Source organism: Oreochromis aureus, linkage group 4 (genome assembly GCF_013358895.1).
Source record: "Oreochromis aureus strain Israel breed Guangdong linkage group 4, ZZ_aureus, whole genome shotgun sequence".
Lineage (NCBI taxonomy): Eukaryota > Metazoa > Chordata > Actinopteri > Cichliformes > Cichlidae > Oreochromis > Oreochromis aureus.
The window spans coordinates 30,788,185-30,811,838 of NC_052945.1; the positions used below are offsets into that span (position 1 = coordinate 30,788,185).

At 40.7% G+C, this 23,654-nt stretch overlaps 1 pseudogene; it reads right to left on the minus strand.

Moving 5' to 3' along the window:
* Positions 1–4,816: 4,816 nt before the first annotated feature.
* On the minus strand, positions 4,817–22,910 carry LOC116324337 (annotated as a pseudogene).
* Between the last annotated feature and the right edge of the window lie 744 nt (positions 22,911–23,654).

Below are 23,654 nucleotides of genomic sequence, written 5' to 3' on the forward strand. Positions count from 1 at the left end.
CCAGCCTGTCGCAGGGCTAACACACAGAGCCAGACAACCATTCGCACTCACATTCACTCACACCTATGGGCAATTTGGATTAATCAAGTAACCTATCCCCACAAGCTGCATGTCTTTGGACGGTGGGAGGAAGCCGGAGTACCCGGAGGGAACCCACGCAAACACGGGGAGAACATGCAAACTCCACACAGAAAGACCCCGACCGGATGGTGGAATTAAACTCAGGACCTTCTTGCTGTGCAGCAACAGTGCTAACCACCGTGCTGCCAAATTTCACGGTTTCAAATTTCTTTTTGAAATAAAATTACGACTTTAATCTCAAAGTTTCGACTTTATTCTAAAAATTATTCATATTTTGTCTTAATGTGGCCCCAAGACTCCTTTATAGTTTTTCTTTATCTCATAGCAATGTGCACTCTTCCCTCCATGGAGGAGCAGCGTTGCCCTGCCTTATGTATGGAAAACATTTGTGCCAGTAAGAAACAAACAAACAAACAAAAAAATCACAATAAATCTATAGTTGATAGCTGAAACGTAGACTCTGCTCCAAATTTACTGTACAATGCCCATGTGATGATGAGAACAATGAAAGCTAAAAATAAATATTTTTTAAAAGTGTCCCTGCTGTTGCCCTGTGATCGTTTGGTGATGTGACTCCCATGAGACCTCCCTGCAGGATAATCAGTACAAAGATGGTTGGTTTCTTCCCATTATTTGCCCTGGCCTCCTTTTGTGACCTCCTTGGTAAGTTTTTTGATGTCTTCTTGAAGTAATTTATGTAGGCTGGCCCACACTCATTTACATTCACTCCAGATACGGCTCATTTGGTTTTTTGCTCAGTTGCAAGTGAGGGACGGAGGAGTGGGTTTGAGGTTTGGTGTCAGGGCAGGTTGACCCACACGCCTGGCCTCCATCCAGCGTCTCCCCCGTTTGAGGTTGTTTCCGAGGCCAGAGAGGAGAGTGTTGTGTGGGTCTGAGCTGGGAATGCAGCTGGAAAACTGGACAGCAAAAAGCGCACAGAATAAAAACGTTTGATTTACGTAAGGGTATCGCTGTGTGCGTCGGTCCTTTATCTTCACAATTCACACATATGCACACACACACACACACAACACCAGTCAAAAGTTTGGACACACCTTCTCTTTTAATGCCTTTTCTTTATTTTTACTACTTTCTACATTGTAGGTACTTACTGAAAACAAATATGTATCTTTGATAAGTTTGGTTCCACCCCCTGTGTGTGTGTGTGTGTGTGTGTGTGTGTGTGTGTGTGTGTGTGTGTGTGTGTGTGTGTGTGTGTGTGTGTGTGTGTGTGTGTGTGTGTGTGTGTGTGAGATGCAGAAAAGGCAAACAGATGACAATGGCTTTTTTAGCCCGTTAAAAAAAAAAAAAACCAAACTCCAGCAACACAAGAAACTGAGGAAACAACACGAGTAGAGACAGGACCATTTACCAGTTTACACACACACACACACACACACACACACACACACACACACACACACACACACACACACACACACAAACCAACTAGTCAAGACAAGAAAACAAAAATATTCTGATCCTAACAGGAAGCCAAATGTTACGACTTTGCTTTCTGTTTTACAGGCTCACCATCCAAACTGTGAGAAGCCTGGCCACAACAAAAACATTTCTTTCCTAGCGACGCATTACTTCTTAAAACAAGACCAAGTCTGTCTATGCTGCACAGCGAAGTCATCTGAGGCACAAGGATGATGGATTTTCAGGCAGGTTGTGGCGTCAAAGTTTAGGTTTGGTTTTATTTAACAGAAGCTGCAGCAGCAAAGCAATCTCTAAATACCAACATTACCCATTTCCCCAAATACATTTATGGAAACTATTTATTTTCCTGTTATAAAATTAAAAATATTTTTGTTTCAGTGTTTCTAGAAAGCAAAAACAAACTGTTTTTCCTTTTGTAAATTCATTGAATCAACCACAAAGCATTTAAAAACAAGAAAGGAAACTGAAACCAGTGATGACACCAAGCTGTCTCCTTAAGGTTTCATTTTCTACTGTTGGTTTGGAAAATAATTTATGAAGTTATTAGAATGACTGCCATAAGTATAGAGAGGTAGAGACAGTGTAGCTTTAAATTGCAAGCATTCTACTAAACTGTAAAAGGGACATGCAGCTTCATGAAAAGAGGAGGAAATCTAGGCTGCTCTGACAGACGGCAGTCTGAAATATGAGCTGGTTAAACAGAAGCAGAGGCCACTGTGGTTTGAACTTATTACAATATTAAAGTCACAACCTTTACAGCCTTTGAAGTTAGAAATACAGTCAGTGGAAACACGGCAAACGTCTGTCTGAATATTTTGTCAATAATAAGAGACGTACTTTTGCTTTGGACATGTAAACACATCCTGGCACATTTAACAGATGTCAGCTGCACTACAGTCTTACACTTTGTAAAAGTCAGTAGGCATGCCACACATGCAAGGTTTGCTGTAGGAAGTGCACCAATTAAAAAAAATAAAATAAAAAATAGTGTTGAACCGTTTTTTCTTGGTGAACACTTGTGTCAGGCACACGTGGCTCTGTGGGAAGGAACCACTTCATTGCCCCTGGAAAATAAAAGCATGTCAACAAGTGGGCTCTTCGTACTTCCTTCACTCTGCCCATAACTGGTAAGCAGTTCATGTCTGGCATGTACAGACAACAGATATAACTTTGGAAGTGATATGAACCCAAGTACCCAAACGAGTCATTACCCAGAGCAAGTGACAAAATTAAATAAGATAAGATAAGATAAGATAAGATAAGATAAGATGGCCTTTATTAGTCCCACAGGTGGGAAATTTGTTTTGTTACAGCAAAAGTGCAAAGTTATGCAGCAGAAATTAGAAAACACTGGAATGCAATAAAATACAATAAAATAAAATAAAATACTATATACAATAGAATAAAATAGAAATACAAATACTATATACAACTGAGTAGGAAAATACAAAAACACAACTTCGTCAGAAGAAGAATTGCATGTATAGCAGTCTTATTGCACATGTGTGGGTTTGTGTGTTTGATCAGCTGCAAAAGTCTTTATTGTAGAGTCTGACAGCAGTGGGGAGGAAAGACCTGCGAAATCTCTCCGTCCCACACCGTGGGTGCCGCAGTCTCCCACTGAAGGAGCTGCTCAGTGCTGTCACAGTCTCATGCATGGGGTGGGAGATGTTGTCCAACAGGGATGACAGCTTAGCCACCATTCTCCTGTCACTCACCACCTCCACTGGGTCCAGAGGGCATCCTAGAACAGAGCTGGCCCTTCGGATCAGCCTGTTCAGTCTCTTCCTGTCCCCAGCAGAGATGTTGCCCCCAGCAGACCACACCATAAAAGATGGCTGAGGCCACCACAGAGTCATAGAAGGTCTTCAGGAGTGGGCCCTCCACTCCAAACGACCTGAGTCTCTGCAGCAGGTACAGCCTGCTCTGCCCTTTCCTGTAGAGGGCGTCTGAGTTATGAGTCCAGTCCAGTTTGTTGTTCAGATGAACACCAAGGTACCTGTAGCTGTCCACAGCCTCGATGTCCATACCTTGGATGTTCAGTGGTTGCAGTGGAGGTTGCTTGTGCCTGCGGAAGTCTACCACCAGCTCCTTGGTTTTACTGGCATTGATCTGGAGGTAGTTCAGCTGGCACCAGTCCACAAAGTCTTGAGTCAGTCCTCTGTGCTCCTAGTCGTCCCCATCAGTGATGAGGCCGACTATTGCAGAGTCATCAGAGAACTTCTGCAGGAAGCACTGGGTGGAGTTGTGGGAGAAGTCTGCAGTGTAGATGGTGAAGAGGAACGGAGCCAGAACCGTTCCCTGTGGGGCCCCTGTACTGCAGACGACCCTGTCCGACACACAGCCCTGAGTCCTCACATACTGTGGTCGGTCGGTGAGGTAGTCCAAAATCCAGGTAGTGAGGTGATGGTCCACTCCAGAGTTCTCCAGCTTGTCCTTCAGAACCGAGGGAAGAATAGTGTTGAAGGCACTGGAGAAATCAAAGAACATGATTCTCACAGTGCTCCCAGCGGTCTCCAGGTGAGCGAGGGAGCGATGTAGGAGGTGAATGATGGCATCATCCGCTCCAATGCCAGGCTGGTAGGCAAACTGAAGTGGGTCCAGTGATGAGCTCACAAGGCGCCGAAGCTGAGCCAGGACCAGCCGCTCCAGGGTCTTCATCAGGTGGGATGTCAGAGCCACCGGCCTGTAGCTGTTGAGGTCCTTGGCGTGAAGTCTTTGGCACTGGAACAACACAGGAAGTTTTCCAGAGCTGTGGGACTCTTCCCAGCCTCAGGCTCAGGTTGAAGAGGTGCTCCATCACACCACACAGTTGGTCCGCGCAGGACCTGACGACCCTCGAGCTGATGCCATCTGGACCCGCTGCCTTCTTGGCTTTAATCCTCCTCAGTTCCCTCCGAACCTGGGTGGTTGAGAGAGACAGGCTGGAGCCTTGTGTTGAGTGTGTATTGGATGCTGTTGTTGGGGTGGGGAGGAGTGAGCAGGGTGAATAGAGGAGGTGTGAAGTGTCTGAGGTGTCAGAGGTGGAACAGCAGCAGTGGGGTGGGTGAGTCTGCAGCCGATGTTGGAGACTGCCTCATGGCTGAATCAAATCTGTTGAAGAAATGATTCAGTTCATTCGCCCACCTCACATCCCTCCCAGGCAGAGAGTTCTGATGTTTGTGGCCTGAGATGGTTCTGAGGCCTCTCCAGACTTCACCAACATTGTTTTGCTGAAGCTGGTTCTCCATCTTCTGCCTGTAGCTGTCCTTCCCATTCCTTATCAGTCCCCTCAGCTCTCTCTGCACCCTTTTCAACTCCTCTTTGTCTCTGGATTTGAAGGCCCTCCTCTTCTGCTTGAGGAATGAAACAGATTACAGTAAATAATTTAAAAAAAATACAAACAAATGCAGTGATTCAAAAAAACACAGCTGTATCCCCAGCTGCCAACATCTGGACATCACACTTCCAATTCCCCCCTTTCCATAACCCCTGTAGCAACTGTGCCTAAAATGCAGGCACAGTTGCTACACAAACTTATCAAAAACAAGATTCCCCTTTTTAATCACCGCACTAAGCACACAACACAAAAGAACGTCACTGTTCTGTTCCCATCTTAATATGCTGCATTCTTGATAGTTATCCCTGGATCCCAGACCGAACACACCTAAAAGCTGCAGCTTGATATTGTGAGCCACGGGGAAATGCCCATTAGGCCATCCACAGCATTATCTCATCGATTATTGCGTCTTGTTTTGCAGTTCGTTTCTGGCGCTCTCAGCAGTTTTCCAGTAAAGAAAGAAGAACTGAAAGGACAACCTTTCCGCTGGGCCAAATACATCACAGTAATGTTTGTTCTAATTACATTACATTGCCCAAGTTGCGTTTTTGGATAATAAGCAATGTTTGTCCAACTTGTTTTTGCTGTTTTACTCGAGCTTCTTGGAGTGGATGGCCTGTGAATGTGAGGAGAGCCAAACCTCAATTTAACAATTCAAACAAGCTTCAAATGACAAGAGACTTTTGAAGCTTGTTGTCTGGAGGTCTGAGCCACAGTTTACAATTAATCATATATTAAACACCAGAAGCAATTACTCAACTGCACAACATAAAGGCTTGCTTTGACAGTTTAGGTACATTTACTGATAATACTTTAACTTGAGCAACTCTTTGAATGCAGTACTCTTACTACAAGTATTAGCAAGCCTTAGCAGAGTGTGGCTAAGCATCAGCAAAGAGAGTGAAGAAAAAGCTCAAAAGATAGCAAATAAACTAAAAACATAGCATTTTTTTAAACAAAATGTGATGATAATCATTTTTAAATGCAGCTTTGCATATAAAGCGATGTATGGCTGAACAGTTGGTCACTAGTGGAGATTCCACAGTCTGGCTGTGATGATGATGCCATCCTGCTTTCCTATGGATGCATAAGTCATTCCTGACAACAGTGGCCAAAGTTCTCTCTCCAGCTTTAAAAAGTAAATTAAAATGTTAATTATTAAGTCAGGCTGATGTACTGCTCTTGTCTGGAGTTCAGGTGATCAAACGATTACACCGGGTTTATGGAGACTAGACCATTTCCATCCGTCAAAACAAATGGCACATAAAGAAATAAATGAGTGCAGTTTGGCCAGAACTTCCTTTTTCCTGCCCACTGACGTTAGCAAAGCCCTTCAACATGCACTCTAACCTCCAACATCAAATTGTAATGAATGGTGTCAGTGCGCTCTTCACTTTTAGTGAGATTAAGGGCGTCTTAATGCTTTACACCAGTTATCAGGGACATTTGTCTCACTTTCACTCTAAGTATATATCTTGAAGATCACAGATTTTCAGAGTGCTGATGCAGCCTTCCAAATGATTGAGGTACGGTAGCGTTGAGGCTTGTCTTTTGTCACTGAGTGGGAGGTTTTAAAAACAGAACAATAGTAGGTATGTTTATCTGTTGGCCTGTAAAAGGCTGCTGTCCATTTTTGTTGTGTCTGAAGACGAAAGATCTGTATCTATGAAACAAGCTCTCTGTTGTTTGCCTCTGACTTTAACTTTGTCAATTAATCACTTGTTGAACTGTGATTTCAACATTGTGGGTTCGGAATCATTAAGGAAATAGTCGGCTGACATTTGATTTTACTCGAGCTTCTTGGTCTGCGGATGGCCTCTGCCTTTGGATGACGAAGAGGTTTTGGGATCAGCTGAGAGAAGAGCCATGATGTCCTGCATAGCCTTACTTATCTGAATTCCAAACCTGTGAGAGTCCTGGTAAGGAAAAAAGAAAGAAAACGTAAGTATTGAGAAGTGAAAGGGAAGTGTAAAAAGCAGACAAACGTGTTACTGGGTACATAAATAAAACCACAGAGACAGAAGAAGGAAGAAAGAGAACATGGACAGAGAAGTGAGAAGTCAAACCCTCTTTAGAATGAACAAGGGATTTTTAGCGAGTTTCAAAATGAAAAGAACAAAATATTTATAGACATTCATCTCATTAAAAAACATTAAATTCGATGTAACCCTTGGGTTCCGGCATTCACGTGGGCCCTTCTTAAAAACCATTAGACCCATCTATACACTCTTGCCACCAAAAGACCCATTAACGCAGTGGTTCCCAAACTTTTTTTGCCAAGCCCCCCTTTGTTTTAAAGAAAAATGTTTGCGCACCCCCCACCACCTAAACACCCCCGCACAAACACATCCTCCAAACACACACACCCATATTTTGTTTACAAACTCCATTGCGGTTCATTTCACACCTCAAACATTTAGTAAACAGTTAAGCCATTGTCAAGTAAGACCGTCGGTTTACCACAGTATTTCAATGTTGTTACAACATTGGCATTTCAACCCCGACCATATACGACAGATCGGATGAAAACTCAACATCAATTCAATGTCGTCTTGCTATCTGGGGTAGGGCTGAAATATGCTCAACTCCATGAACTCAAGGAGATAACAGACTGCTTTAAAATAGGACCAAACTCTCTTTCCAAAAACTATCAGAAAACGCTGAAATGTCTGTTATTACATTTATCTTTGCATAAAGTCAGTCAAATCTAAACAATCACAGAAAAAACAGGAACAAGTGTTGTGTCATTTTCTTGAATACAAGTCATTTTTTGTTCTGTTTTGAAACTCAAACTACTTTCATATCTTCCACTGCAGACCTGCATTTACTGAATGAAAGAAAAAAAATGTTTTATTTAGGTTTTAATGTTTTATCTGTTTTATAAAATGTGTATTTCAGTGTGAATTCATGCAAACAGGAATGACTTTTATAGATGGAAGATCCAATTATTTCATGTTGCCTTATCCTAACACTATGGAGAAGCCTTATAGGATGGCCTACTTGTTTTCTGTCAGTGATCTGAAAGGTAAAATTGTTGGATTTGTTTTGTAACTTGGTGAATGGAGAATAAAGCCTTATAAGAGGATCATTATTTCTAATTGTGGAGTGGAAGACCTATTTGGTTTTTCCATGTTAGAAAGAACCTTATCGGATTTGTTTTAGCCCCCATTATATTACCGTCTGTAAGCCAAATTGTCAGTTTGAGCAACACATGATCCTGCCCTTTCCTGTCTGATGCTATGTTTTCAAATCATGTGTAGTCTTTCTGTCTGGGAAGACGCAGTCCAAACATTTTAATGTCCTTTCCTCAAAGACATTTCCAGAGAAGCCAGACACCTATGGAGGTGTTTGTGTATCCTCAACTGCCCCCACCCAGCTGTCATGTTTGCTTGTTCATGTAAACTGAGTATTTTAGGGGTCTAAATGTTTAGAGACAATAGTGAGGTAGGGGTTAGGTATTGACCTGTCTGTCTCTTTAAATTGTAGATGTTTAATTCTAGGCTACATGTTATTCATCTCCCACTGAGTCTGCTTGGCATATGCTATGTATAAAGGCTCTGGACTTTTCCAAAATGGCATAAAAAGCCGGCTTTAGCGTGATTATTACTATTTCAATTTCTGGGAAGTTTTCAATTTTCTCTCCTGTGGCTATGAAGAGTTTGGATGGTGCAAGTTTTTTGTTTATTTGTGAAACTGAGCGTGGGTGTGGAGATTAATTTGAGTTTCATGTTTTATCCCTTTCTTCAATTGTTAATTCTCTTGGAGCCATGAAAACCCAAACTAGGGCTTACAAAGCACAGACTACGTTACCTGCACAGAGCGGTCCTTTCACATGGTAAGCATGTCTATTATTCTATTATAGCCTGCGCTGCATAAATGTCTGTCTGTTAGTGCTGATTATTCAAACAGTGTTTAAAACGTGAGTCATTTGGTACAGTCCTAACCAATGCACACTAATGCAGGCCTTTGAACTGTATGTTAATAAGTACAGGAAGTGTACCTGTACCTCAATAACTGAGAAGAGCCTTTATCCATCATTTGTGGATCTACTGATTTGTTTTTTTTTTTTATGTGGCACCTTTTTTCATGAACTGCAGATGATGAAAATCCTCTTTATTAGAGAAAATGTGCTTTAACTAATTTTGTTCATACTTACCGAGCTCCTTAGCTACTTCTTTACTATGTGAATAAATGATTTGAACAGGAAAGGTATTGTAGAATTAAAAACACATCTCAATAGAAGCAAAAGTTAAAATTTGGAGTGAAATTTATGACTGTTCATATAAAATCCCCAAAAAAGAGTTAAAATCCAAAAGCTGCGGCAATCCTTTGTATTAATGATCTCACTCTCTCTTCCTGTGTGTGTGTGTGTGTGTGTGTGTGTGTGTGTGTGTGTGTGTGTGTGTGTGTGTGTGTGTCCTCCCTGAGTTGACATTTCCCCCGTAATGAACCATGAAGTCATGTGGATTGAGGACTTCCTGAGCTGTTGCTGAACATAAAAGTACAATCACTCTGGACAAAATGAGTTTTTATCTACCATCATGTATTTTCAAACACCATGCTGTAATTGTGTTTAGCTTTTGAATGCAAAAACTTATGTACATAGTAAATACACAGTCAGCTTATTTACATAGTTGTCCCCAACTTTTCTCACTTCTCATTTCCCTGTCGGCAGGCTGGATAAGTTATCGTTGCGAGAATCATCTGATGGTCCATCAGACTCAAATTTCTCTAGACCAGCGGCCTGCGATCTCTTTTTAAAAGAGTAATTTTTGGCTAAAAACACATAGAGCTCCAAAAACACACTCAAGTGTTACAATGAAGGCAGCACCAATTAAAGCACAAATTAGTCTATCAGCATGACTATCAGGTGTAAATACCCTGCACTGCTCTGCTGCGGGCCATTGAATAATATGTAGTTCAGTTCATCATTACAGTGTCATGATGTATTTGCCTCATTTGAGGAACTATAGAGCTAAAATAATTAAAATTTAAATGTCAAAAAGTTTTGACTTTTCAAAGGAAACTTGCCAATAAAAAATTGCAACTCTGGTATTTTTATTCTTTTGTGAGTTGTGTTTAATTTGAGCTTAGCTGCAAACCTAAAATACATTTTTGTTTTTTGCAATTTGATGAATAAAAGGCAAAACTAGCATTTTTCTTAATTTCAGGTAACACAAATTGTCTGTACTTAATATTAGCTGTGCTTGCACATGTGCTCAGCCCTTAAGGCCCATTTAGAGCCAGGAGGAACATTTAGGCCTACTGTGATCTGAGTCCTGCCTGTGTTTTTTTCCAAATGTATAAAATTGTCTATAGTGATGATAAATAAACCATGCAGCAACTTAGTAATGCTGTAGCTAAACTGATGTCATCAATTTGCAGACTGTTCCCCTTTCTGATGCTCACACGAATACTTTACTGGAAATCCAATGTTGTTTTTCTCTGAAAAAGCAATTCATCTTTACTTTGATTTCTAGCTATTTTCTTGCTGCTGACAAAGCGAAACTTTCTGCAAACTTGGAAACAACTCCAAAGGTTAGCTGTTTGTATGTAAAAAATATTAGCTATTGAGGTTTAGAATTAAGAGGATCATCTGATAAATCAAAGGGCTGATTTTGGCATTTTTTCAGAAGTTTTATTTTTTTATTTTAGATGAATGTGTGTTTACTAAGAAGAGTAGATGATTAAAATGGAAGTGAAAATGTGTGAAACAGTACATTCTGTCCTTTCGTGGAACAAGGGCTATGTCACATATCTTGTCCACATGACATTATAGCCTGTATTAATAAATAATTCAGGGAAAATTCAACAACATTTATGTGTCATTTAAAACCACAAATCCACCCTAAACACTTAAAATCCTTCACCGTTTGTGGTCTTGCTGATTTGTGATGTTAAAATGAGAGGTGCACAAAAGTCAAGGTGGCTTCAACCAGGAAATTTCAGGAATTTAAAGGACTTAAAATGAAAGTCTGAAGCAGGCCCTGCCTTTATAGGTTAGATCCAGTTTTGGTAGTATTTACAGAGTAACCTGTCTTACTACACAAATAAACTTCTCGATTGTACTGTAGTGACTCATCCAAAGAGCCATCTGAGCCTAGACACACTCTTAAAGACTCGTTAGTATACGACCAACATTTTAAGATTGACAGAGCCAGAATAAACATCCTGACTTTACTAGGTCTGTATTTGGTTTCACTGCGTTCACACTGAAGGATCCTTAGTTCTACTTTCATCATTGCATCATTTAGTTGCATCATTTAGTTGCATCATTTAGGGCAAAGCTGACCAAGTGAAGAAAACCGAATCACAAAAAGCAAACAATATTATGTTGTTCCTACCAAGGGAGGAAATGCTTCCAATGTTGTGCCTAATAGGCCAGAGTGTGCCAGTTGTAAAAGGCTCCAGAGGATTGTCTGGTGTAAATGAGCTTTCCTACAACAGCATGTTATATAACACTGGGACTCTGAACTTCACGACACGGAGACGTTACTTACAGTCTGACTGCAGGAGTATTTGGAAGACACGTGGAAGTTGACCATATCTTCACCCACGATGATGTATGAAACTCCATAACCATCGTCAGCGACCTGACATGACTGTTTATACACAGAGCACCGCGCCTGGGTCCTCCTTCCCTACACCCCCACGGTTTGCCCTGCCAAACCGTGACAATGACAGTGAAGACACAAGGTTTCGTGTTAACGCCTCCAGAAGTACATTATCTAGTCTCCCTGTCTTAGTTCCATAAAAAGATGTAAATGTGTCCACTCACAGGTCCAAAGCCCCCACCACGCGAGATGAAATCTGGGTGGTTCTTCAGGTCGAATATATTCATCTGCTGAACTGGAGTCTGGCTGGTGGAGAGGTGCCAAGGCTCAGACAGAACCTTAAATGAGGGATTGAGTGAGAAAAAGGTGGAGTGAACATGCAGCGGCAGATGTGAACAGCTAACAGAGAGCAAATCACACAAAACTCGCTAAGAATGTTTAATGCTTTGACTTCTCTTCTTGATTTTGGTAAAGAAGCAGTTCACAGCAGTGCATTCTTGACTGAACAAAGGGAGCCTTAGTCTCATTGTGTGTTAGATATGCATCTTTAAAGCAGCTGATCAATGACACGTTCCATTTTGTTGTTCTGCTCTTAAGTCTTTTATGGTTGCATTTCTAAAAGCTGAGACAGCCTGCTCACATACTATACAAAACAATTGTGATAGTCACTGTGAAAGTTCCACTTGAACCGTTAACATATGAACTCTTAAATGTTTCTGCTGCTGCCGCCATCTGCAAAGGAATGGATCTCACTAAACATGTTGTGTGCAATACAACTGGAAACGAGAGCCTGAGGACATAACTAGAGATGGACTGATCCGATATTAAGAATCATATCGGTCTGATACTGACCTAAATTACTGGATTGGATATCAGAGAGAAATAAAAAATGTAATCTGATCCGACAAAACTTGTGACATGGCGTAACTCAGCTCATAACCTTAGCACGTTGGAGGAGTATGCGTCAGAGGTGTGGACTCGAGTCACATGACTTGGACTCGAGTCAGACTCGAGTCATTAATTTTATGACTTTAGACTTGACTTGAAAAAAGGTTGTAAGACTTGTGACTTGACTTGGACTTTTACACCAGTGACTTGGGACTTGAATTGGACTTGAACCTGTTTACTTGAAAAGACTTGATATTTTACCCAAATCTAAAATTTAACATACATATTATATAAAAAGTGCGGACCATTAATTCACTTTATTCATTCATTCATTCTTACACACTCCGTATGTATGTGAGCGTGGGCTGTAGCACAGCCAATCAAATTAACCAGATTTGAAAAAAACAAGAACAAAAACGCTCGAGCCAAAAATGCTTCCAAGAGTAATTTCTTTCGGGTACATAAACTACGAAGTAGTCAAAAAAACGAAATGCAATATGCAAAACATGCAAGAAGAGAATCACAGACGGAGATGGAACAACTTCCAACTTTGTCCGACATTTGAAGTTGCATAAAGAACGGTAGGTGGTGCTTTTTTTTTTTTTTTTTTTTTTTTTTTGCTACGATGAGACAGCTGACTTAGCTAACTTCATCTTATTAGCAAATGTTCTTCGGCTACGTTGATGATACTGTTTGGCTTTAACAGGTATGCTATGTTTGTCATGCTATTTTAAATCCGGTCCTGCAAGCGCATCCAAGAATAACATGCAACTTGTTAGCTCAGAATTGTCGGTGAATGGTGAGCAGGGTCCGTTTCGAAAGTGGGTTCTGTAGCTGTACTCAGTCTCTCTCCGTCTCCTCCCCATCATTAACCCCGGAGATTTAACCCAGTTTAGACTGACAAATATTTATTTTACCATCACATCACAATTCAAAATCACTGTGTTTAATTTGCAATTAGTGTATGGTCGTGTTTAACTTTTGCATGTCTGAGCCAGGAAAAAAATTTTTTTGGTTAGAAAATCTGGCCCACCTTAGTGTGTAATTGAGTAGTCCTGCTATACATGGCCTTTTTCTTCTGTCATTTATGTCAATACATCAAATAAAATACTTTGATCTTATATTATTAGCTGTTGTTTATTTGCAAAGGTTATTCTCAACAGGGATGCTAGACAAAAACGGCGTTTTCTACAGACAGCCTAGCATACGCTCTCCACTTGCGTAGTGAAAAGAAAAAGAAAAACACCCCTTCCCTATTGAGTTAGAGTTTACCATGTCAGCCAATCAAAAAATGATAAGGCAACATGTGACATTTGGTTGTTTAGGAGAAGGGAAGTTTTAGGAGTGACACCATGCGACGGAAAGCGGGCGAGCGAAAGAAAGAGAGAGAGAGAGTTTTCATATGTGAGACATTAGTGACGTTTAGCGTGTTTGGAGGCTGTAGTTAGTTTGTTGTGTAGTTATTGTTTTGTATTGTGTGTAGGTTAGACTGCTGAATTTCATATTTGATCTAAAAAAAGCTGTCAAAGGCAGATTCCAGTGTAAACGCTGTCTCCACATAGAAAACTGGACTGTTGCACCTCCAGTTGTCAGACCTGCAGGGTTTAGGCCTGTGCTGTTCTCCTCTGTCTTATACTGAACACAAACTACATTTTTGGACTGGCACAAATAATTTGTGTGCCTTCTTATTTGATGCAGCACACCTGATTGTTCTGTAAATAGATTTAAATGGTTATATAAAAAACACCTGAGGCCTTGGCTGCATTTTTAGGTAAATAGTACCATATAACTTTGTTGTTTGCAAAACTTGTGCATAATTTTCAGAAATGTACAATTTCTATTTGCATTTCAAGTTATGAAAATGATTCGTTAAACATGTAAAAAAAATATAACTTTTTTCTACTCGGATTCTGAATTTTTTGTCTGAATTTAGATCAACTGTGCTAATATAGTATACCAAAATGAAAAAAATAACTCAAATTTGTCACGGTCCTGGGTCGGTTCGACCCAGCATTTTGAGTTTCTTATGTTTTGGTTTATTTTCTGCATTATGGATTGTTCCTTATCCTCTGGTGCTGCGATTGTGATTATGAATATGTCTTATTCTTGGTGAGGGATTAATTCTTATGTGTATGGCTATTCTCGGGATTATTAGTTATATGCTGTTTCTTTGTGATACGGTTTTGATTATAATTATGTTCTGATTCTGTAGCACGATGATGATGGTGATGATGGTGGTTATTGTTTCTGGTTAGGCTTTGTTATCTTGCCCTCATGTTTAGTTTTGCTGGTGCTTAGTCTTCTCTGCCCGTATGTCCCTCTGTCTGTCCATGGTGTCTTGTCTGGTCCTGTGCCTGTTAGTTTCCTGCTTTATTCTGAAGGTCCTTGTCTTACGTGAGTATGTTCAGTTTACGTTTCCCCTGCCTCATCAGTTGTGATTTTCCCCAGGTGTGTTTCCCTCCTGTCTCTCATCCCTCAGCGTATTTAAGCCCTGTGTTTTCCTGTGCTCACTGTCGCGTCGTTAATGTCTCTTCAACCCTCTTGCTGTGTGGATCTCCCGGTGTCTCCCTGTGAGTTTTAGTTCATTGTTTCCCAGTTTAGCTTAGTTTACTTTGTATGCTCGTTTCTCTGCGTCCAGCCAATAAAGCTGTGATTTTGAGTTCATCCCCTGAGTCTGTGAGTCTGCACTTTGAGTCCTCATCTCCTGCCTGCTACACAGCGTTTCATGACAAAATTTCAGATATTTGAGGTTGTGCTGTAAATAATGATACCAAACAAGGCAAGAAAAACATATTTTAAAAGTGAAATATAGAAGTAAAATCAAAAGTAGTCAAGAACGGCCAATTATACCCGGGACCCCAGAGGGTTAAAAAAAAGACTTGAAAGGACTTGAAATTCAAAGTTTCGGACTTGGGACTTGACTTGAAAGTTGTCTGTCTTGACTTGCGACTTGACTCTGACTTGCTTGACTTTACTTGAGACTTGACTTGTGACTTGAGGATAAAGACTTGGGACTTACTTGAGACTTGCAAAAAGTTGACTTGGTCCCACCTCTGGTATGCGTCACGTGATAGAGCGGCTGTGGCGTGCGAGAACTGTCGGCGGTCTGGTTGAGCATTTGGAGCCTCGCTACCAAACCAGCATTTCATCTTGGAGAAAGGTATCCCAGAGAAGTAAAGAAAGTGTACAAGTTCATATCTGAATGTTTGTAAAGCATTCCCACGTTAAGCTTAACAACCGATATATGGAGCGACTGCCTCTCCCTCCCTCTCCTGTTGCTACTTTAATCATGAAACTGATCAATGATCAGCTGATCGGCTTTTCTGTCACAAGTCCGTCTCTCTTGTTTGTTTTTGGCCCACTTTGCACCAGAAAGAGGAAACCAGCGGCTGAACAACAGCAGCACGTTTAAGCTTGATAAGCTTTTGTTAGAATTTATTTAATATTACTTTCTACACCAGGATCCTTTTCTACGTAGGTGACGGCTGGTAACTGTGAAGGGGCGGATCTAGCAAAGTTATGCCAGGGGGGCCGATAGGGCATTAACAGGGAAAAGGAGGCACAAAGACATACTTTTCTTTCTAATCTAATTTTAATAAATAATTATCTGAATCTTACAACCAAAGTTTTCATCTGATGTAAAATGTATAGAAATCCATCATTGTATATAGTAAATATTAAGTCAAATTTATGACCTAGTGAGCTATAGTACTTTTTCCTTTGGGAAGGTACCATCTGTGCAGTCAATTCTGTTGAAGAAAGAAAGATGTTGAATCTATTTAATTATTGTAGAAAAATTATTGATGTGCATTTTTTTTTAAAATTTACTTTATATTTTATTTTTGCTTTTAAAATTAAACACAACATGCTTATACAGATTCAATTGTGAACAATTACTACAGTTGGCATTTTGTGAACTTGTAAGCACGAAGAAAAAGGAGAGAAAAAAAATGTATAAAAAAAATCAATAGAAATCAATAATCGACTTTAATTTAATGCATGTTTAAATTGAAGTCGATTAAGCATTATCAGGTGGAGGGTGGGGGGAGTTGCTGGGAGTTGGCAACCCTATTACTTAAGTTTGCCTAATATTTCCGCTAAGTACTCTTTAAAATACCAGAATAGGGAGGATGGTGCAGGTTTAAGTTTATTACAATGATCAGTTTTGCTGAACTATGAAATAGTTTGGGTGCAGTGTATTTTTTGAATACAGGTATAACAGAATAAACAAAAAAAATTGTACTGATTATAAAATAGGCTATATCGTATTTATATCGGTATTGACAGGATAGTGTTACTTGGATCCTGTATGAGGAGGTTGAGGATCATTTTCATTAGAAGGTGAGCAGCACAACGCTGGTGGTTAGAAAAAAAGCCAGGTTTACGGCACTTCCAACATTGGCTTCACTTTTCAGATCTACTTGGATGATACTTGGATGTATACGGGATTGATCACTCGCTTTCTCTTTCTTCTGTCCACCTGACATCAGAGTCTTTGCTGTTTATGTCTCACTTCAAATTTGTTTTGTCCAACAAGAATTCTGCTAAAGAAGTGCACGTCCATTCAAATCAATGCAATCTGTTTACATATAAAAAGGTATTCATGATTTTTGAAACAGTTGAAACTCGTTCACTTTCGTCCTGTTTAATATGTTTGGACAATTAAACCAAGCAGACTGAATATCAGTCTGAATAGGGACATCTGAGGATGGCTACATCTAAGGCTACGTTCACACTGCAGGCGAAAGCGCATCAAATCCGATTTTTTTGACCCTATGCGACCCATATCCGATCATGGTAGGACAGTGTGAACGGCACAAATCCGATATTTTCAAATCCGATCTGGGTCACTTTCGTATGTGGTACTGAATCCGATACATATCCGATGTTTTAGAAAGCGACTGCTGTTTGAACGGTCATGTCGCATTAAATCAGTCTTTTACGTCACTGACACAAGACAGATGCCAATTATCAGCGCGGGAGAAGACATCGCGAACGCTTCCTGGCCATCCAGTGTAGATGTTAGTGAAACTGTTGGGAAGACAACGTTGGAGAAACGTGAACATTTTATTTGTACTGTATAATTTGCAGATTCTGACAGAAATCTGCAACTCTCCTTTGAAGCACCGCTCCTCTAAAACAGCAATAAGGATAATTATTAGGTTATCTACATTATTATGTAAATAACAAAATAACTTAAAGCAAAAACTGTGAAACGTAAAGTCCGAAGTCTTTATATTAAGGGCCATCAGTCAAACAATACTGTTTGCTCTGGGTCTAAACAGAGCGCGTTGTGTGTGACATCATCTTTTGCGCATGCGGGCCGCTTTGAGCGTTCACACTGGAGCGCATTTGCTGTCGCATTTTATTTGTAGTGTGAACAAGCAGACAAAAAAATCGGAATTGAGCATTAAGACCTGCAGTGTGAACGTAGCCTAAATGTAGCCATCCTCAGGAAACGACCAAAGGCTTATGTCTGTGAAGGTCCTCAGTCATCCAGCTTGGAAAGAACAGGGTCTGGACTTCTTTAACTTGCTTTAAGATGTTTCACCTCATCCGAGAAGCTTCTTCAGTTCTAGGGTCAAATGGTGGAGAGTCCCCCCACCCCCGAGGGGGACAATGGACCCCCTAATGATCGTCTACCTAATCACATGAGCCAAGGTGTAGGTCACAATCAACCAAGGTTTAAGGCAGGGGTGTCCAAAGTCCGGCCCGCGGGCCAACCGCGGCCTGCGGTCCATTTTTAATTGGCCCTCAAGTAATTTTATAAATAGAATAGAATATGGCCCGCACTTCAACTTTTGCTTGAGTGTATTGCACTTCTTAGTTTTAACACCAGGGGGAGCTACTGTTGATCAAGGCAGTTGCTCCACCAAAAATGACAATCACAGAAGAAATTTACCCCAAGTTACCAAACATGGCAGAACCAAAGAAGCGAAAGGTAGAAAGTGAGTGCCGAAAATTTCAGACACGGTGAGAGAGTGAATATTTCTTCAAAGAATTAAAGGGGACGTGTGTCTGTTTGATCTGCACTGAAACTGTGGCAGTTATGAAAGAGTATAATGTACGACGTCATTATGAGACCAAACATCAGGCCTATGCATCCTACACTGGTGCTGAGCCAGAGCAGAAATTAAAGCAAAGGGTAGCTATCCTGCACAGTCAGCAACAGTATTTTTTTCGTGCTCAAATTGTCCAGGAAAAGGCTCCAATAGCAGCTATGAGGTCACCCAACTCATCGCAAGACATGGCAAGCCTTTTTCAGATGGAGACCTCATAAAACACGGCCTCGTTAAAGTCACCGAAATAATGTGCCCGGAAAAAGTGCAGGACTTCAACAATGTCAGCATGTCCAGAAATACAGTTGTGCCACGCACTGAAGACTGTCAGCCAACATTAAACTGCAACTGTCTGATAAAGCTGTGCTTTTGATTTTTACTCCATCACATGCGATGAGAGCACCGATGCCACAGACACCACACAGCTGCTAATTTTTTGCGGGGAGTGGACGAGAGCACGAGCACTTTAGGTGAGTAAAAAATATATTCCACAGTACCCGTGTGTTAATGTGCAGGTGCACATGCTTCAAATATCAATAATGCGCATCAATTCTGTCACTACCCTGCTTTTGCGCACCACTTTCTTACATGCGTTTTTCTTGTTAACACACAGAGTACACACCGCTGTGCACAGCGCACGCACACGCAAAGTCAGCTGATCTCATATGATGCAGATTTGCTCCTTGATCAAGTGACATTTGTCCGGATTTTTGGCACGAGTGGCGTACGATCAGCACCGCGGCTGGATGGCCCGATTTACATACCCAGCGCAGCTGATACTCACCAGAATAATTTACTAAAATTATATGGACTCATGTTATTAAGTCCAGTTCAGTCTGTTAATGTTGATAATCGTTTCAAAGGAACGTTAATGGATGCTTTGCTAAGCCTAATAACTTAAATAACAAGCTTGAAATGTACCCGTCCCATTTTCCCCTTTATTGTTTTTCCTCTGTGCTGTAAATCTTCTGTCCAAGAAGAAATCTGCTGCTGTTCTGAGAATGAGCTACCAAAGCTTTTTCTGAAGAAATCAATAAAGATCCATTTATGGAAAGCTGTGATGAAGGCAGTTTTGTCTTTAATTATATTCAACAATATAACACATTTGACCACTTTTAAATGATTTTTCTAACTTTAATACACTACAGTTAAGGTTATATACCTAATTTCTAGTAAGTGGCCCAGCCCCTCCTATATTTGTATGTATGTGGCCCTCAGTGAAAAAAGTTTGGACACCCCTGGTTTAAGGTGAGCTCATTGTGAAACCTAGCCCCACCCTATCATGTGGTGGGGCTAGGTGAGGTCAGATGGCCCAGGATGTGAGTGGGCGTTAAGGCATCTGGGAAGTTCATCAGTTGGTGTCGTAAACCACCGGCACCAACTGATGAACTTCCCAGACGCCTTAACGCCCACTGAAACCCCACAGACATTTTCTTTCTGAGCTCCTTAGACGACCAAAGGCTTTACTTCTTTGAGGAAAGGCGACTCCACTCCCAAGTATTTGGAGACTACGTAAAGGCAGAAGAGATGTCTGTTGATTCCTGCTCCAGTCATAGCCATCCGATGAAGGTTCTGGTGCTTCCCAGAAGCCAGTTGGAAAAGGTGTCTGTATTCCTCCTCTGTCTGTCAAAGCAAACACAACTTTAATAGATGATCCGAGGGTGGCTGCTGTGCAGCAAAATTATTGTTAACTCAGGGGACCAAATTACCGCTTCCATTACATCATGACCAGTGTTGGGATTAAATAATTTGCAGTGCTTCAATAATGCTATGGGTTTTTTTTATTAATAAGTGTTATAAAGTTATATAGTGTGGAAACAGCCCTGAAAATAAAGGCATGAGACCATGTGTCCTTGGGGACATGGTAGAAAGCTGCAGACTCACGCTTGCCTGGGAAAATGTAGATAAGAGGGGACCATCTCTAGTGGAAAGTTACTGAGACACTGTTGTTTAGATTAGAATGAGAGAGCTTCTGTAATAAAGCTGTCAGGACACATCTCCCTTCTAGAAGTAATAAAGTAAATAAAGTGTTAAATGGTCTACTCAGCAGTGTTTTGTCTTCCATCTGATGCCTCTGAGGAATGAAAAGAGCTCGGTGAAGTGTTGATATTCACATGTCACATTCATATGTCTGGACTAACTAGCAATTATATAGCTGCTATGCCCTATACGTGAATGCAAATGGTACATGGCCTGTATTTGTATAGCGCTTTACTTTGTCCCTAAGGACCCCAAAGCACTTTACACTACATTCAGTCATTCATCCATTCACACACGTAGTGTACACATAATGTGTACACATACGGTTCCTCCTGCTGGATGATTTAACACAATTACTAAATTCACATGACATGAAAATTTCAAGACGACTGTCGTATTTTGAGTTATTAATCTGACCAGTTACAGCAATACTGACAGAGTTGAGCTGGCCTTAGCTTTCGGACAGCTTTGCCATCAGTTTCCAGCACTGTGTCACTGACGCTCACTGAAAAATGCCTTGAAATACCCAAAAATTTCAACAGATTGATACACACAGCTTATGAGTTGGATTTTGTGAGGAATTTAGAAGAGGTGTGTGCGTGCATTCTTACAGATTATTGTTAATTAGTGTTATCTTTCATATTCACTGCAGCATGCAGAGAGGTGTCGTAAGCCTTAAGGTTGTATCCTTTTCAAGTTTGAACAGACACTTGGATCAGTGACACCTGGTATTTTTCTTTTCTTTTCTTCAAAATGAAAAAGATGCATAACAAGTATTTAAATACCTCTCCACTCTCCAGAGCTTTGATGAAAGCGCAGCTCTCACTGGAGCAGGCCCGCACAGTCTCGGCCCTCCCTGAACAGGCGGGTCATTGAAGCCTCGCAAGTCAGACAAAAGCCACCGCGATCCTGGAAGCACACAAAAGCAAGTCGTGGGGCGCAGATTAAACTGCCTGCGACCTTTATTTATACAAGACTGTTCTGTATGTGTGTGTGTGTGTGTGTGTGTGTGTGTGTGTGTGTGTGTGTGAGACTGACTGACTGAAAGAATAACAGTTATGATTTATTACACATGCACTTAAAAAGCCAGACCAAAAAAAAAAAAAAAAAGATAAAATCCACATTCCACATAGGAAAGGAGTATTTTCCACATTCATTATACAAAATGATTACTGGATTTTAACTGAAGGGGAGAAAAAAAAGGGCGGGGGCAAAAGCTAGGATCAGAAAAGTCCATTTTGATAAAAACCTACCACTACAAGGAAAATGAAGCACCTCATAAGGAAATTTGCCAACACAACACAAAATTTGCCAACAGGAATATCCATTCTTAATAATATATTTCAACTTAAGTATGTGATTGTGCATCACGTGAGTTTTTAGGTTGGCTCACAGGAAAATTAGAAAGCTGCCAAGGCTGAATACGGGCCTGCAACTGTGTCTTCCTGGCTCGTATAACCAGAGGTTAACAATAAAAATCATATACAGGTTGTGTCAAAAGAATAGTCTCATTTCAAAAGGCAAAATATTTGAAAGTGTTTTTTACAGTAATGGACATAGAAACTTGAGATAACTTTTGTAATACATGGCTGAAGTTTTCAGACAAAACTTAAAATGCTCACAAGACAAACGTCTTCAGATATGTTCGTGGTTGCTGGTAGTAAGTGAAACTCCCATATTTCTTACATTGAATGTTTCTATTATTACTGGTTTATGGAATTCAACCTATATGAAATAGGTTCCTTGTTTTGAGCCATCTCATTGCTTAGTCTTGATGCATGCTCAATCATCCAGGTAAGTAAATCTCCAAAAGTTGATTCTGTTCATCTGGACGTAGCGTTTTGTGGGAGAAACATTTCGTTACTTCTTCAGTCTCAGCTGACTGCAGGTTTCCCCAATCTTATAAACAGTACATTTGCATAATGACTGAAACCAGACCAGTGAAGGAACAATGGGTTTTCACGTAAATGGTCTCCCTGACTCCGCGCTCAAACCAGCGTTCCTCCCTGTCCAAGATGTGTACATCGTCATCCTTGAGAGAGTGTCTACTGTCCTGTAGGTGTAAATAGACTGCAGAGTCCTGACCTGACCAGGTAGCTCTTCCGTGTTGTGTGTTGGCGAAGCAGATGGCACAACACAGAAGAGCTACCTGGTCAGGCCAGGACTCTGCAGTCTATTCTTTCTGATGACTCTTCAGTAAACAGCTGCTGGATTAGATTGATCCCTCAGGTCCCATGCTGAGTCTTTCAAAAATCAGAAATGGTCCACTCGAGAAAATATGCCAAGTCCTTTTAGAGTCTAATGGGAAAAAACTGTTGACATGCTTGTCAAATTCCTAGACCATAGCGGGACTGGCCATTGGGCATACCGGGCATTTGCGAAAATCTGTCTCCCCCCAGAAAATTATATGTAATGGCTTCCAAGAGTACCACTTTATTTTTAGATTAGATACCAATGAGAGAAGGAAGGCTGATTTCAGACTATGGGTCTCAGGGCTGCGTTAGAAAAATAAACTGCACAATGTTCTCACTCGGCTTATCCTGGTGGTTTGAACTACATGAAAGTTTTTACCTTTGAGGAACACATGTTGGTTCATAAAGGCAGTGTGTACAACAGCGGCTTTTCTTCAGTTCTCGGATGAGAGGTGAAACATCTTCAAGCAATTTAAACAAGTCCAGACGCTTTTCTTTCCAAGCTCCTTAGGCTACGATGACCTGGATGACTGAGAACCTTCACGGACATGTGGAATGTTACGTTTCATCATCGGTTTTTGGAATTCAGAAACTTCTCAATTGGGAAGTTGGTCTCTTTCAATGACTAGAATACTTATGATTTTGTGAAATCCAGTCGACATCTATTCTTGTTTATGGGTCCAAATTTAAATCACCGTCATCTATACTTGTAGATTTAAGTACTCTAAACTGTGTTACAGTGTTCATATCAACAATGCTATCATCACGTGGTCTAATTTTTGATAATCTGTATGATTTAGCTCACATGTGTTTTTAAATGAACACATATTTTTACCTGTGTTCCATCTGCAACGTCATCACACAAGTTGGAAAGTTGGGTTCAGCATTGAGAGTGACCACCGTGCTACAGGCGGCTTAGAGGCAAATTTAGAAAAATGATACACACAGAGTAAAACGCACGTTCTTGCTAGCAATTTTTGTTGAACATGATTATTTCGTCTCATAAATAGACTAATTCAGTGTTTGGTCTTTTAAACTGGATCTCATAACTGCTGCCATTTTAACAGCACTCTTAGCAGGGTCCATTACTGTTTTTCATCCATTCTGATTTTGAATAATTCTTTGCAGGGTTGCAGAG